Here is a 16,423-nt window from a genome sequence, read left to right as displayed (position 1 = left end):
AAAGTCACGAAATAATTGAGTTTGCATTACCCGCAGGTCACAATGTAGTATAGTAATGTAATCGCTGGAAATCGTTTACACAACGATTATATATATATATACAGAGTGATTCATCAAACCAATCATGCTCAGTGCTCACCAACAGTATTTCTCTTTAATAATGAATTTGTTCAATTAAAAAAAAAATTAGGATTGTTGTAGATCTTAAGTATAATAGGTACTTTAGTACCATATATTCAATTGGTACTTAAGATTTTTAATTCCATTTAATGCGTGTATAGAAACTTGTAATAATACAAAATTATCAAAAATTAAAACTAATCTTTTTCCATAGCATAAACGCAGATGATGTTTTGAAAATGTTCATGACGTATTGAATTTAAAACCTCTAACGATTAGTTTTTGAGTTATTTAAAGTTTATATTAAAGATAATAGGTAGTCTTTAAAAAAAGTTGTAAAACAATATAAGTAAAACATAATATGTAATATTGGATCTTTATTATACTTTGAAAATATCCTCATAAATTATAATATTTTTTAGATGAATATTGTAAAAGAATGTGTAAATCATCATAAACTCATTAAATTCAAACCCATTATCGTAGGCTATTATTTTTAGTTTAGAAAAATAAACAACTCAAAAGTTATTCGTTTGAAATTCAATTTATATATATATATATATCAACATTTTTGGAAAAATCATCCAATCAACAACGTATAGCATTATAAAAGGATGGTTTTCATTAAAAAAAAAATAATAATTTGGTATAACAGGATACTTTTATAATGCTTGAAAAATTTAAATACTTAAAAACATGGACCTATTAAGTATACCAAAAAACTCCAAAAATCAAAATTTTAATAAGCTCATGTTAAAAGCAAAAAAATGATTGTAATCATGCTTGGTGAATGACTCTGTATAGGTAGGTAGGTATTTAAAAACGTTACGACTTATGCATTGTAAACTATACATAGTGAATGGAGTAATAAGACTGGTAAGCTATAATCGGATTATCTTGTGAATAATTTTTAAAGGCTGTGTCTCTCTGTAACTTTCGTCCACCGGTAAGGAAAACGAAACGAAAAGTTTGTGGACTTTTCCCCAATTGCAGTGGACAAAAAATAAACCACCAACTCGGAAACAGTCTACCTCACCCAAATGTCTGAAATTTCTAACTTTATATATTATATAGCCTTAATGGTGCGCGAAACATGTCCGCCACTGCCTCAAAGTCGGATGTTTTAAATTTCGATTAAATTCTTTAAAATTAATTATAATAGGTATCGAATGTTTTGGACGGAAGTCAATTGTTTTTACCTTCTCTTTTAATCACCTCTCTCCGGTGGGTAAAATTATAAAAAAGTTAATGAACAATCTGGCGTAAACGTATCTGCTCGCAGTACATATTCTTTCCTTTATTTTATATACAGAGTGATTCACGAAGCATGCTCACCCCTTTTTTCTTTAATAATGCAATTATTCAAAATCTAATTATTGGAATCTTTAAATATACTCAAAGACCTGCATATTTTCAAATACTTGAGATTTTGGGCGAGCCCGTTTTCGACCAAAACCGTATCCTTCCCTTTTCAGCCAAAATAATGATTTACAATTTTTGTCAATAATTATTAAGTATAAAATAAATATAAAAACAATGTTAATATAAAGATATTCTTATATTTTAAATTATTTTCTATATTTTATTTTAATGTATTAAATAAATTTTTGTTTGGTCAAAAAGAGAATTGATCTATTTGAAATTTGGTCAAAAAGTAAATCGGCCGAAAAGGGAAGGGTACGTTTTTGGTCGAAAATGGCCATGTCCGAGATTTTTTGTACCACTTAAGAAGCGTCTTGTGGTGATACAAACTTTTGTTTTTCAAATTAAGGTTCCTCTTTTTACTGTAAATTATTTAGCGGATAAGTTTTTTGAGAATTCTGATGTATTGAAATCAAAATTCTAATTAGTAGTTTTTGAGGTATTTAACTTTATGTGCTAAGGATAAAAGGTCAATGGTTTAGATTTATAAGATATGTAGTTTAAGGTGGATTTAAAAATATTAATCATTAATATTAATCTATCAACATAAATAATTTGTAAAAACGACCAGTATCATACATTTTAGTTCCATTAGTAGGTATGACGTGTATTTTATACTTTTGTAAAACGATTCTTAAGGACTTATTATATTTAGTACAAACAATTTAATAACTAAGAAACAATTCATTTTAATTTTTCAATAGGAACATCAAAATGTTTAAAAAAATTATCCACTAAATAATTTACAGCAAAAAGGGGGAAAGGGTTCTCATTTTACAAAACAAAAGTTTGTATCACCACAGGAGACTATCCTTCAGGGGCGTCCTTATGTTGGGGTGGGGGGAGGGTAATCGTGAGGTGGACTGACTTACATAGTAATTGATCAGTTTAAATGTTTATATTAAATTACATTATTTTTATTTTTTATCAATGGTCTCTGGATATGTTGTTATCATAATTCGTATTCGCGATCATAGAATGTTATATTGTGATTATATTAGCACGGTTCACAAAATTATATCAGCTGATCAGGTTCTTGTTTACCCTCGAACAATTAATATATGTATAGTTGTTTTAACAACCGCGGTCTACTCCACGATTTAAGTTATAATATCTTAAATCATGGTCTACACACTCCGTGACAGATAACAATTATTATTTATAATAATTTCCGGCCATATTCCTTATAATATATTTCACATTTTGATAATTTGATATCATTCATTCGTGTCACTTGTGTTTCATTTTATTTAAAGTGGATTATTATTAAGATGATTTGTTTTTAATTATGTAACATTTCAGTGACACAAATTATTTGTAGAGGAGTAGTTCTAAATTCCAAAAGATGGCCAAATCTCCCATACAAAAAATCTCAAGAATTTGAAAACATGGTCTTATATTTGAAAATTCCAAAAATTAGAATTTGAGTAAATTCATTATTAAAGGTAAAAAATGGGAGATCAGCATGCATGGCGAAACACCCTGTATATATGTATGTATGATGTATGTCAAGTAGACATGGGTCCAATTTTTTTCTTGCTAAACTTTTTATTTTATATTTTTTACGTGTAACGACCCGCGCATGGGGGGGGGGGGCGATTGTAAACTCCGCCAGAATATCGGTCAAGATAAAAAGGTAATAATAGGTCTATGGTAAACTCCGCCAATTTTTTTTTTTACCTGGCCAGAGCTCATATTGCCACATGCCTTCTCACATTGTCAAAATTAGATCGATTCATTAATAATTTTATCTTGATATTATCTGAAATCAGGATTTCCAATGATGATATGGACAGCTGCAGGTCAGGAATACGTAAAGACGTATACTTTGACAAACATAATCATTCGTAGTCTGCGCGTTTCCGTGTAATCGTGTATATTTTCGATATTTCCGATACTTCCGATATTTTTATATGTCCAAACGAGATAGGTCGTAAGAAAGTGATCATATAAAATTAATTACTGGTCAACGAGGCAATTTATTGGTTGTATTTAAAAATTATAAGTATAATAAAAATATAAAATACGCGTCTGGTGAAATTAAATGGAGGTGCAATAACAATTATTAATTATTAGGTATTATGAAAAATATGATTTTATATTATTAGGTATAACGATTATCTATTATAATTTTTTTACTATGATTTAAATAATTCACGAGAACGATATGATATGATATTATTTTATAATATTTTTTTTTAATAACACATCATATTGATTTTATACTAATATTTTATACTACTATTTGATTTTCTTCACTGGCGGAGTTTACATGAACTCAATTTTACCTTATTTTTTTCAGTGGCGGAGTTTACAGTAAAAAAAGGTACTTGTGGCGGAGTTTACATGCGCCCTGCTTGGGAGTACCTACCTACCTATGATCCAGCAATAAATAAAAGTAGTAAATATTAAAATCTTTTTTGAAACATACCTATACTATGTAAACGTGAACATAAAAATAGCTCTTATTACTTTAAATAATGATTTGTTGAAAGAAATAATAATATACATATTACATATTTCCTATTGTCTATTGTATTTTTCCCGTTTTCCTCATAATAGCTTTGAAAATATTACGAATACCTATAAAACATTGCGTCATATTATGTCATCAGTATTAAGTAAGTGAATATAGATGTTTTGTAAAACAAAAAAAGAATTGCAATATTTTACAAGTGTACACAACTATGTCAGTAATGTATATTGGCAGCAATGAATCAATTTTACGAAGAAAATGTTTGCAGTATAAAATTTCACTGTATATTGAACCATTATCTCTCGCTTTTATATAACTTTTATCTTAAACAAGACTTTTGAAAAACAACTTATATTTACTTATAATAAAAAAAATTGTCAATGTTCTAGCGTACAAACACGGAGGAAAATAATATATAAGTAGAACAGAGGTTCCCAAACTGTGGGTTGCGTTTACATTTTTGGTGGACCACATTAAGTTTTAGTATATTTATATATGTATTTCAAAAATGTTAAATAGGTATTTAATATTAGATTACCTTTTTTTATAAAAATATATAAATTAAAGATATTATATTAATAATATGGACAAATTAAAATAAATATGGTTCAGTATTTTCCATGTAACTAAATCATATAAAATATATACATTTATGTATACATTTAATTTTATCATATTTATCATAATCCACGATGACAATTAGGCCGGTTGTACCAGTAACATATCGCCATCTCGCTGCTGGACTAAAAGTTATCGCAATAATAGTGATTATCAATAATAATAATAAAAAAAAAAGAAAGATCCCATTGTAATATGTTGTAGGTTGTGGGTCGTCAACATTTTCAAAAATTTTCTATGATTGATTGTACCGAGAAAAGTATGAAAATCTCTGACATAGAAGATACAAACGTATGTATATATTATAATCATGTTTGTTTCTGAAAAAAAGTTTTAATTTTATTCTTAATTTATTGAAGTAATTTTAAATAGAAAATACATGCTCGAATGTAGTTCATCAGCACTGTTTACAGAAACTGGCGAAATGTTCCTGAATTTCCCGGAAGTTTTGTTGGAAAATAACCCTCCTAATACCGAACACATTTCAATTTCCCTGTATGATCGGTGTCCGCCATAAAGAGGTTACACTGCTGTATTGATCGGCGCAAATGGTTTTCACGTAAAATAGTTGTTTGTATATTATTTTTTTATTTAAATGTATACAATTAGAACAAATTTTATTTTTATTTATGCGTTTTAATTATTGTAATAAAAAACGAGTGCAGTAAAAATGGCAACACTATACAAACCGCGGGGAGGTAGAATATAATTATGTCTAAAATTGAGCATAAATAATAATAATAAGTTCATATGACCACATACCTTCCGAGAAAGTTCGAGGTTACCTTAACTAGACTACGGATCGGGTACATCCACACACCCAATTCACTCATAGTTATCTAATAGGTAAGTAAAAAATATTATCTCCCAATATGTCCAACATGCGGCATCAAACTAACAATAATTAAACACATAATGACCAAATGTCGATCATATTCCGAACCAAGTTTGACCTCAACAAGAAAACTTATCAGAATCACTCGCAGCCCTCTTTAATTTCATTTCAAAGGTAGAACTTCAAAACAAAATATTAACATTTTATTTGTAAATAATAGCTCTTGTATCCTATAATGACATATGTCACCGAAGGTAAATTCTATTAAAAATAAATAATAATAATAATATTTAGTTAAAATTATACAGTGTAATTTTTTTTTGATTCTGAGCGGAGCGAAGAATGTATAGGTATTGGTTATACAAATGATGTTTATTTCTTTTTTATTCTGTAAACACTTTTTCACCTTCTAAATTTGCTCAAAAGTATCAAGTGTAACATCTTTTCTGGAAGTTTATGTTCTTTATCTGGTACTTTAAAGAGCAATTTTTCGATTTTCGAAACGGTACTCGAAAAAAAAGCGGTTAAAGGAGAAAAAACGTACGATTTCACGATTTTATAATATTAAATAATTACGGACGACGTTTTCTACCAGAAATATTACTTCAAATGAAAAATGACAAGAGATATTTTTTGTTGTATTTTGGAGTTTGTTCCTTGCGGTTTAAAGTTCGGAAAATATTAGCCATTTTTGAGGTAGTTATATAGACATTTTAATTTTGGGAGTTTTTTTGATGTAATTTGGTTAAAAACATTCGTAAAAACTTGAAATTTGGGTTGTCTACTTATATTAGCCTCACCTAGACATGGTAAAATTTTCAAAATATTTTAGCGACTTTTTTTTATAAGCATTCAAAGTTTGAATTTTGACAACATATGCGTAAAAATCACGAAAATTCGCAAATTATTTTATACTAGAAATTCATAAAAAATGTTCCTTTTAAATCCTTTTAAGATTTGAAATTTTTTAATATATCTATCTATAATATATCCTAGACAGATAAACTTCTGTGCTCAGAATCGTTTTTCATCTACAATGATATAATTATACCATTGGATTCAAATTTAATTCTATCCATTACAGTAACCCACTTGTAACCTACTGTACAACAGAGCGACACCCACGACTGGGCATCGCCCGTTTCCGCCAAAAAACCAGTTCCCTGATTTAGGCATAGCGTTTTTCCGCCAAAAACGAAAAAGGTAAGATTCCCGTTTCCGCCAAAATGTATTTTTGTGAAAAGTGGTTTCCGTCAATTTGGGAACCATGTACAAATATTATATATTCTTATCATATAAAAATATTTTTACTATTATAAATTATAATAATACATGTAGATAATAATAATACATTATATTAAACTATTTCAAATTATAATACAAGTATAGGTCAAATATAGTCTCAATAGAGTTTTGAAAAAACATATCGTTATTTTTAAATAATTAAAAATGCCACAAAAATTATTAACAAATTCCATTTTGAAAATCGTATTAACTGATGACGAACAGAACAGATACTGAATTAGAATATAAAAATTTAACATTAGTCAGATAATTATTGTGTGCAAATTATAAATAAACTATGATACAGTAATACAGAATATACTTCCTTCCGTTATCGACGATTATCAACAACTATCGAAGATTATCGCTGTATATATTGTTGTACCTATTTGCAATTTCGCAATTATTTTCAAATGTCATTGCTATTACACGTACGTGAAGTTGGAGGGTTGGCCCACCCACTTTGGAGTAGTGACTTAAAATCTTCACCAATATTTTGCAAGTTATTTGCGAAAATTTGCGAGTTCACTTTTAGAATTTGTGAGTTAGCCGTATATGAGCAGCAAGCAAAATAAAAATGGGTGGGCCAACTTCACGCACGTTGCTATTGCCTACATTTTACATTACTATTTTATTTTATATATACCACAACATATATATTGTTTAAAAATTAAGACCATTGGTTTCCAAACTTTTTTGTTGCGGAAATGTCTTTTGGTGGAAACGGGAATCGTACCTTTTTCGTTTTTGGCAGAAAAGGGTAACTCCCCCACGACTTACCCGCTTTTTTTTACCATGCTTCGTATCTAATTATTATTTTAATAGTCATTTAAGTATACTACACACGTCATGTCACGGCACACCGTATACATACCGTCGTCTATACTAAACATTATTTCGATAATGTACGTGTAACAGTATTACTATTCCCTCTGACTTATAATATAAAACACAAGTTTAACGTAATAATGATTTTACAATTTATTATTTCATTGATGATGCAATATTCCAAGAATGCGTTTTGCTGAAGAGTTTTGTAAAATGCATTAGCCACTAATTGAATAAAAACTTGGTTTTGACTGTCGGGTCTCGAGAGTATTTGAGATAAATGGAGTTGTTATTACTTTGGGCATGGGTGAGGTAATTAGGCGTGCATAAATTTTAACTTTTCTCCTCGTTCGACAAAATAAAAGTAATATCGATGACAATTTGACAATCAATTTAACTTGGCTAAAACGTATCACCTATACGACATGTAAATCCACCCTCGAGGTTTAAGAGTCTTTCAGGAAAGAAATGAATACGAAAAGACTATATTATTCGACTTCCTATATTATTCGACTTCTGATGTATAGTCGAGTGGTCTGTGTTTAAAAAAAAAATACCCGTCTGTTTGTCTCGCATTTGAATATTGCTATCAGAATTCACGGTAGATAAAAAAAGATTTACGCGCTCGTCGGATAACTGCAAACACAGTATGACAAAATGTTTTAATGTTATATGATAAATAAATAATTTAACCCTTTCAGTCCCAGACTTTTTTATACATACATTTTTATTTTTATTTTTTTGCTTTCTTTTATAAAAATGACTCTTTAAAATAAAAAAAATTTATTTTATTTTTTTTTTCAAAATTAAAAAAGTTACGGAAGTGTCCACTTTAAGAGACACTGGTTTCAAATGGTTGTAGAATTATAATAATTGCGATACTATAAGAATAAAATGAAAACCTTTTTATTTTTAACATTACATAATATTATAAAATAATAATAATCAATCTTTAACTTTTATCATCATCAATAACAATATTAACAATTTTAAAAATATAAAATAAAATAAAATGATACAAACCATAACAACATTTTTGTAATAAAAAAAATGTAAAAATTAATAAAATAAATTTTTTCTGCTAAATAAAACACTAGGCATTTAAAAATTCTAAATTTTAAAAATATACATTTGATGATTATCATTTTTGGTGGTAATTCAAAAACAGTTACTTGTTTTGTCTAAACATAAATGAACGTTACACTTGATGCAAAACACGTGAGTTTTTCTACCTTTTTTCACACAATTTCGGTTCTTACATCTTGATGGAAAGTTTTTTTCGTCAAATCCAGGCAAATGGTCAACTTGGTCAAAGCGAACGTCATCTGATTGACGAGTAGAGTCAATTTTTGCCGCTTTAGAAGTTGGTTCGTCTTCATTTCCATTACTTCGTGGTCGTCCTTTTCTTTTGGGTGCTAAAGGTTTACCTGCTCGAATTAAATTTTCACCTATATCCATTCTAAAGTGTAAGAGGTCTTTTATATTTTTATTCGGTATATTAAAATGTTCGGCATCCTTTAAATATTGTATCCAACAGTTAGTTACAATCAAATCCACAGCGTGGACAATCATCCTCATAGTCCATTTTTTAGATCGAATAAATGTCCTATAATAACTAATCAATTGATCGAATTTATCAACACCACCCATCGATCGATTGTATAATGATACAATTTCAGGTCTTTCGTCATCAACATATAATTTTGTCTTTTTATCCCAACGTTGAATAGTTTCCGAATTTCCCGATCCAACAAAGTTTGAATCTAACGTCACTGCTCGCGTGTCAAACCATTTGACTAAACACAAATTGCAATTTTCCATATTCATAGAAATTTCATACGCAGTTCCTCTACCCATTCGGGACATTTGTTTATCAGACAAAAGCGGAGGTTTTACAAAACGGTTTGTTCTGACAGTCCCAACAGCATACATTTGTTTTTGGCTTAATTTTTCCATCAAATTAAATGTCGAAAAAAAGTTATCAAAAAATAAAAAATGTTTATTTTTTTCAACATATTTTGTCAAATGTAAGACTACACTTGCGCCCAATCCAAATGTTTTAAGTATATTTTGATCTATCTCTGTCGTATTACCTTGATATAAAAGAATATTATAAACCATTCCACTAGAACCACAAAGAAGAAATGCTTTTATGCTCCAAGGACATGGTTTTCCTTTGACATACTGTTTCATTTGTAAATGACCTTTGACAGGGAACATCTGTTCATCAACACTCAAATTTCTTTCTTTGGGTATTGACTTAATTTTATTGTTAATCGCGTCATAAATAGGCCGAACTTTAATAAATTTGTCTGTGTTATCGCGAGGAATATTACTATTGTCAATTAAATGGAAATTTGATCGTAATAAAAAAAATCGGTTTCGCGCCATACTATCCCTGACGAGTTTGACTTGGTAAGAATCTTCCCAGTACAGTCGAATTCGAGGGTATTTGAGACAACCCATTATAATGTGTATACCGATAAATGTTTTTATTTCAGATGAATCAGTTGGTTTAAATCTACTTTGCTGTTTCTGAACAGAATATAAATTAGTAAAATAAGCAATATTTGAAAAATCTGTGTCATCGAGATATTCTGTGAAATAATCTAATACACTAGGCATTTCAGAAGGATATATCATGTCTTCTAAATCATCTAAACTAATGTTAGGTTGTTTAAAAGGGCTTGCCTGCCATTTAATTTGATTTTTATTAGATATGACAAATGGTTCGGGTGTAACATTAGCAATATTAGGTTCTGGTGATGGTAAATTAAATTCTAATTGTTCTGGCAAAACGGAATCATGATCTATAATAAAATCTTCCAACTCATCAAACTGTCCAAGTAAATTATTTAGTTCTTCATTCTGAAAGTTTTCAATTATTTCTTCATCTGACTCATAAAGATCAGATACGGTTCCGCCACCAAGTAAATTTTAAATGTCGTTTTCACTCAAACCATTTTCCATTATAAAAAATATTTATATAATTTTTAATATTATATTATTGGTATATATGATATTATTATATAACAATACTTTATAAATAAATAAATTTATATTTTATTACCTATTATAATAAATAATTATAATTACTACCAGATTACGACATACCACACACGTGTTGTCCAGCCGTTCGGCGCATAAATACGTATGCGTAATATATTGTGAAATGCGATACGTAATACTCGTAATAGTATTGGTATCACACTATCAAGGCAGACCGTTGGGACCCGGTGTCTCTTTAAGAAATATACACATGTACGCAAATTCTCAAAAATCATGTATTTTAATAAGTTATTGCCTTCCAAATTAGTTCAACCAAAAAAAAAGCGGGTAAGCCGTGGATGTCGTTCTGCTGTACAGTAGGTTACTGTAATGGATGGGATTAAATTTGAATGCAATGATAGGTATCATTGTATACGAAAAACGATTCTGAACGGAGATGATTTGTCAGTCTAGGATATATTATATTTAAATATTGTCATATATTCTATTTTGAAACAAATATTTTATTTTTCAATTGAGATGCATTTTGCGTAAGGCACGGTTAATTAATTAGTGTAGTTATCATCATTCATAATACCTTATATTATCATAGATATACGAATACCTGGTTTGAGGATAAATCGTTATCATTACGCGATTTCATAAAAATTTAAAACTCAAACGCTCAAAAAATGTTTCCTATAATGACACTTCAAATTTTCTCTATAGCTATTTGAAGCAAAACTTATGGAAAACTTGGTGTTAAATTGTATAACCTTAGATATAAATACAAACAATATTATGAATTTTGAACTACAAAATAATTTGCAAATATTCATGGTTTTGACGAATTTTTGTCAATATTTGAAATTCAAATGCTAATAAAAATTTAATTTGAATTTCCGATGGACATTTTTTTTGTGATAAAGATTGAAAAACTTGTAAGGAGCCTTGTATTAAATTTTCAAATCTTAGGTATAAAAAGAAAATTTTTTATGAATTTATAGAATAAAATAATTTACGAATTTTCGTGATTTTTACGTATATTGTCAAAATTAAAATTTGAATGCATGTAAAAAAAAAATGTAGCTATATATTTCTTTTATTTTTCAACTGATATTGCAAAAGTATATTATGAGCCTTGCATTAAATTCTTAAATCTTAGAATTAAAAAGAAAAACTTTTATGAATTTCGATCTAACATAATTTGAACATTGCCGTAATTTTTATGTATTTGGTCAAAATTTGAACTGTAAAATCTTATAAAAAAAATTTGTGACAATATATTTCTTTTATTTTTCAACTGCTATTGTAAAAATATGATAGGAGCCTTGTATTAAATTTTCAAATCTTAGATCAAAAAAGAAAATTTTTTATGAATTTCTATCTAAGATAATTTGAACATTGCCGTAATTTTTACGTATTAAGTCAATATTTGAACTTCAAATGCTAATAAAAAAAATTGTGCCTATGTATTTTTATAATTTTTTGATTACTATAAGAATAACTTATGAGGAACTTTGTATTCAATTTTCAAGTATTTTGATAGGGCCAAAAAAATTTTATCGACCCTTCCAAAAAAATTTTCAGAAATATTGAAAATTTCAGTTGTCTATAAATATCTCAAAAAAAGTCAAAATATTTTGAAAAATAAATCATGTAAATAAAATGCCAATCTTAATAACTGGTAAAGTTTTCAAGTATCTAGGACTCATACTTTTTGAATAATAACAAATATTTAAAATTGTTTCAGGATAAATCGTTATCGTTACGCTATTTCGTAAAAATTTAAAATTCAAACGCACTTCAAATTTTTTTTATAATGATACTTCGAGTTTTCTCTATAGCTACTTGAAGGAAAACTTATGGAGAACTTAGTGTTGTATTTTTAATCCTTAGTTATAAACGCAAAAAATTTTATGATTTTTCAACTTCAAAATTACTTGCAAATTTTCGCGTTTTCGACAGATTTCGTAAAATTTTGAACTATAAAAGCTTATTAAAAAAAATTGTGACTTACGATTTTTAATTTTTTTTAGCTACAATAAGAAAAACTCATAAGGAACCTTGTATTAAATTTTCAAGTTTTTTTGGTCGTCCAACATTTTTTTACCGACACTTCAAAAAAAAATTCTCAAAAAAAGTGTAAATTTCAGTGGTCTATAAATAACTCAAAAAAAGTCAAATGAAACTGTATATAGAGAACACTAACATAAACATTTGGTGAAAATTTCAAGTATTTAAAGTGATTATTTTTTGAATTACAACCATATAAAAAAATCGATTTGGTCGAAAACTGATTTTGCGTAAAAATTCCCGTTTTTCTGTCATTTTTTTTTTGTTTTTCTCGATGTTTTTGAAAACTGTTGGAAAATGTTTACTTTTGACCTCTATAATGCACCAAGGATCTTCAATTTTACATCGGAAACCACCCCCAAAGTTTGAAATCGAAGCATTATTTCGACTAGTTATGCTGTACACAGACCCAAAAAAAAAAAAAAAAAAAAAAAACACACATCTTTGTAAAATCAATACATTCATCACTTCGTTCAGAATCTAAAATATTGAATTCTAAAAAATAAACTAATAATATTTTTACCATCAAAATTGTTCTTATAATAAGATTCACAAATAGACTACCTATTTTGAATTTATCCAAAATTTTTTTTTATTTTATTTATTTTATTTTATTTTCAATACTAAAAAATAAAACATAAAAAAATGTATTATACATGTAGTGCTAGGTTCACTTAATGAACACAAAAAAAAAAAAAAATAGTAAAAAATATTAATGTAAAAAAATTCAGTTCTATCTATTACACCTTGTATATCACATCCACTATACAGAGTGTCCCGCGAGGATTTACCCATTACGGTATCTTACGAAATAATGGATATATCAAAATTCTGGTTTTATAATAAGGTTCATAGGGATATGAACTACAATTACTTCATTTTTAAATTTATTTTAATGTTTTTGTAAAAAATTTAAGAAATATATTTTTTTATTTAATTATTTCCAACAAAATTAAAGATGGCCATTTTGTAGTCTTGTAGAGTTTATTTTTCTAAAAATATTGACGTTTCAACATTTTGTTTTTATCAATTTCCTGATTTTTAATATTTTTCTAGTTTTGAAGAAATAAAATATTAAAATATAATTATAATTTTTTTTTTTTTTATTGATCTTTATAGCTTCGGCGACATGGGCTATACATAATTTACGTTATACTATATTTACTTAAAATTTACATGTTTTAGGTGACAATTTAATTACAATAATAAGGGCTGTTGACTATATTTATTCTAATTAAATGTATTTATCTATTTTGGTTGTACTGAGGAATGACATGAATTTTTCGGGTTGACAGTCGGGTCCGATTGATTCGTATAAGTTGGTTGGTGATTATCAATTTATAACTATAAGGAACACGGAAAATATTCGGCCGGTCGTATGGGAATGCGCGCGGCGCGGCGGGTCACATGTTTGATAACATTACGGTGTTAAATAATTCGCAATTTTTCTCGAAACTAAAAAAAATATTAAAAACCAGGAAATTAATGAAATTAAAATTTTGAAACATCAATATTTTCAAAAAAATAAACTCAACAAAATGGCTATCTTTAATTTTTTTTGAAATAATTAAATAAAAATATATATTTTTTAACTTTTTTACCAAAACATTAAAATAAATTAAAATATGAAATAATTGTAGTTCTTATCCCTGTGAGTCTTATTACAAAACCAGAATTTCGATATCACCATTATTTCGGAAGATATCGCAATGGGTAAATCCTCACGGGACAGCCTGTATATACACTGCAGTAAACTCTATTTACATGTTCTTCTAATTTGAATAACTCTAACCAGGCTAAGTATATCTGTAACACATCACATTGATTTATAGATTATAAAATTTTTATTTACTACATCAGACATGGTTCTTTATACAGTCAACCACATATTATAATCTTCTTCTTAAAAGTGTTTCTAAAACTTTTAATCCTAGACGTATTATTTCCTGAATTGGAAATTAAGTTACTTTATAGGTACATGCCATGTAAATAAATTGTTCATATTTCAATATAGCCAATATAGGTAATTGTTTTAATATTTAAGTTAAATTTAATTGTAAATACTTTATGAAATAATTTATTTCTTTGATTGTTTATCAATTAAACCGAATAAAAATTATGGAATTAAAAAAAATTTAATCATTATATTTCTTGGTCTTTAAATGTGAGTGATAAGTAACATGATAAGTTGAAGAGAATGTCCATTTATGAGATTATAGGGGATCGGAAGTTGACTATTTTGAATTCGTAAAAATAATAAATCGTTGCGAACCCCGTCATGTTTTAATCGTCTTTGATGATTACTGCCACTCCCCTGAGATGAAGCCAAATTATATTTTTATTATTTTTATCGTTCTGATTTTATCATTATTTTGTTTCACTTTTTTAAATGATAGCATTGATTTTTAAATTAATATTCTAAACAAGAACTTTTTAATGGTAATTTTTAAAACTACATAAAAAAAAAATCGTATTTTGAGCGAGTAGGTAGTTAATTAGTAATAAGTATTTAAAGTGTAGATGAAAGAAGTGGAGTTACACGCGCGAGGATATCCTTGATGGTTTTTTATTTTTCTCACATTTAAATTTACTCGTTCAAAAACAATTGACAAAAAGTATTGACGTTTTGAGATATTATAAGTGCTTACTATTGAAATAGTCACTCTAGGTATACCAAATACCACCTTATCACCCGATCTATCTAACTTTAAATTGATCATCTAATCACGAATTCGTTTATAAATATCTTTCTTGGATTTTGTATAATAATTCGGCATTTTTCTATATCAGACGTATTTTAATCTTTGTGGTTAGTGTAATTTCCTAAGTGCAATTTGATTGGTTATCATCTTCGTTAGAAATTGCCATCGTGGCTGAGCTTTATTTTATTCTTCTGGCAATATATAATATATAAGATAGTAGGAAATAATGTACAATTGTTTAAACTGAAAATTATTGATTTGTTTAATGAAACTCAAGACGTTTAATCTAGATAATGGTTACTGGATTGAGAGCTCAGAGAATCAAAAACTACTCGACCAATTTTGAAGACAATTTCAGAGATTGTTCTTTGAGATATCAGAAAAGCTCAGAGAATAATTTACAAAGTAATATATTCTATCCATCACTGGCAGAATGTTCGTCTAGGTCTAACTCTAATTTGCTCGTTAACTGGGGTAACTACACAAGTGTTAACAAACCGAGAAACACTTAAATACCTATTTAGCACCGTATATTATATATTTTGGTAATTTTTTCAATGGTACAATTGCGTTTTTATAGCATTAAATATATCAGTATATCACTTCATTTTGTGATTCGATGACTTAAATCCTAAACATCTGAGCCTTCATCTGCAATGCGATTAAGAAATATACACTATTCATCGTTTTATAATTTTTTTCCCCATTGCTCTTATCAAGTGCATTACATAAATTCAATATAAAATATATTAAACATGATACAGATAATTAAAAAAAGTTCAGTAACTAATAATAAATGTTAATTAAATCGAAATCTCAGTCCCGGCGAATAGTAGAGAGGGTTTAGGAAGATATTAAATTGGGAGATTATTGGCAACCTAGTGAAGAAAAAAGTGCAAAAAGGTGCGTCGTCCTTTTGGGGATTAGTATTTCAATAAATTTTAGATACATCTCTTATTAGTTATTTTAAAATAAAAGTTCTAATCAACATGAAATTACAAAATCCACCAGCATGCTATTAAATGCTTTCGTGTTTGTAGTTTGTATTTCCCGGATTTCCAATCAACAAGGTTA

At 27.8% G+C, this 16,423-nt stretch overlaps 1 protein-coding gene across 1 annotated transcript in view; it reads right to left on the bottom strand.

Moving 5' to 3' along the window:
- LOC149054365 (uncharacterized) overlaps nt 1-16,423 on the bottom strand; it is a 208,630-nt gene that overhangs the window by 63,816 nt on the left and 128,391 nt on the right. The gene's annotated exons all lie outside the window — the stretch shown is intronic.

This window comes from Diuraphis noxia, unplaced genomic scaffold (genome assembly GCF_037042655.1).
Source record: "Diuraphis noxia isolate RWA-SAM2 unplaced genomic scaffold, SU_Dnox_SAM2 contig0007, whole genome shotgun sequence".
In the NCBI taxonomy this organism is placed as follows: Eukaryota; Metazoa; Arthropoda; class Insecta; order Hemiptera; family Aphididae; genus Diuraphis; species Diuraphis noxia.
The sequence above is the reverse complement of the archived record's forward strand: the minus strand, read 5'-3'. Positions and strand labels throughout refer to the sequence as shown.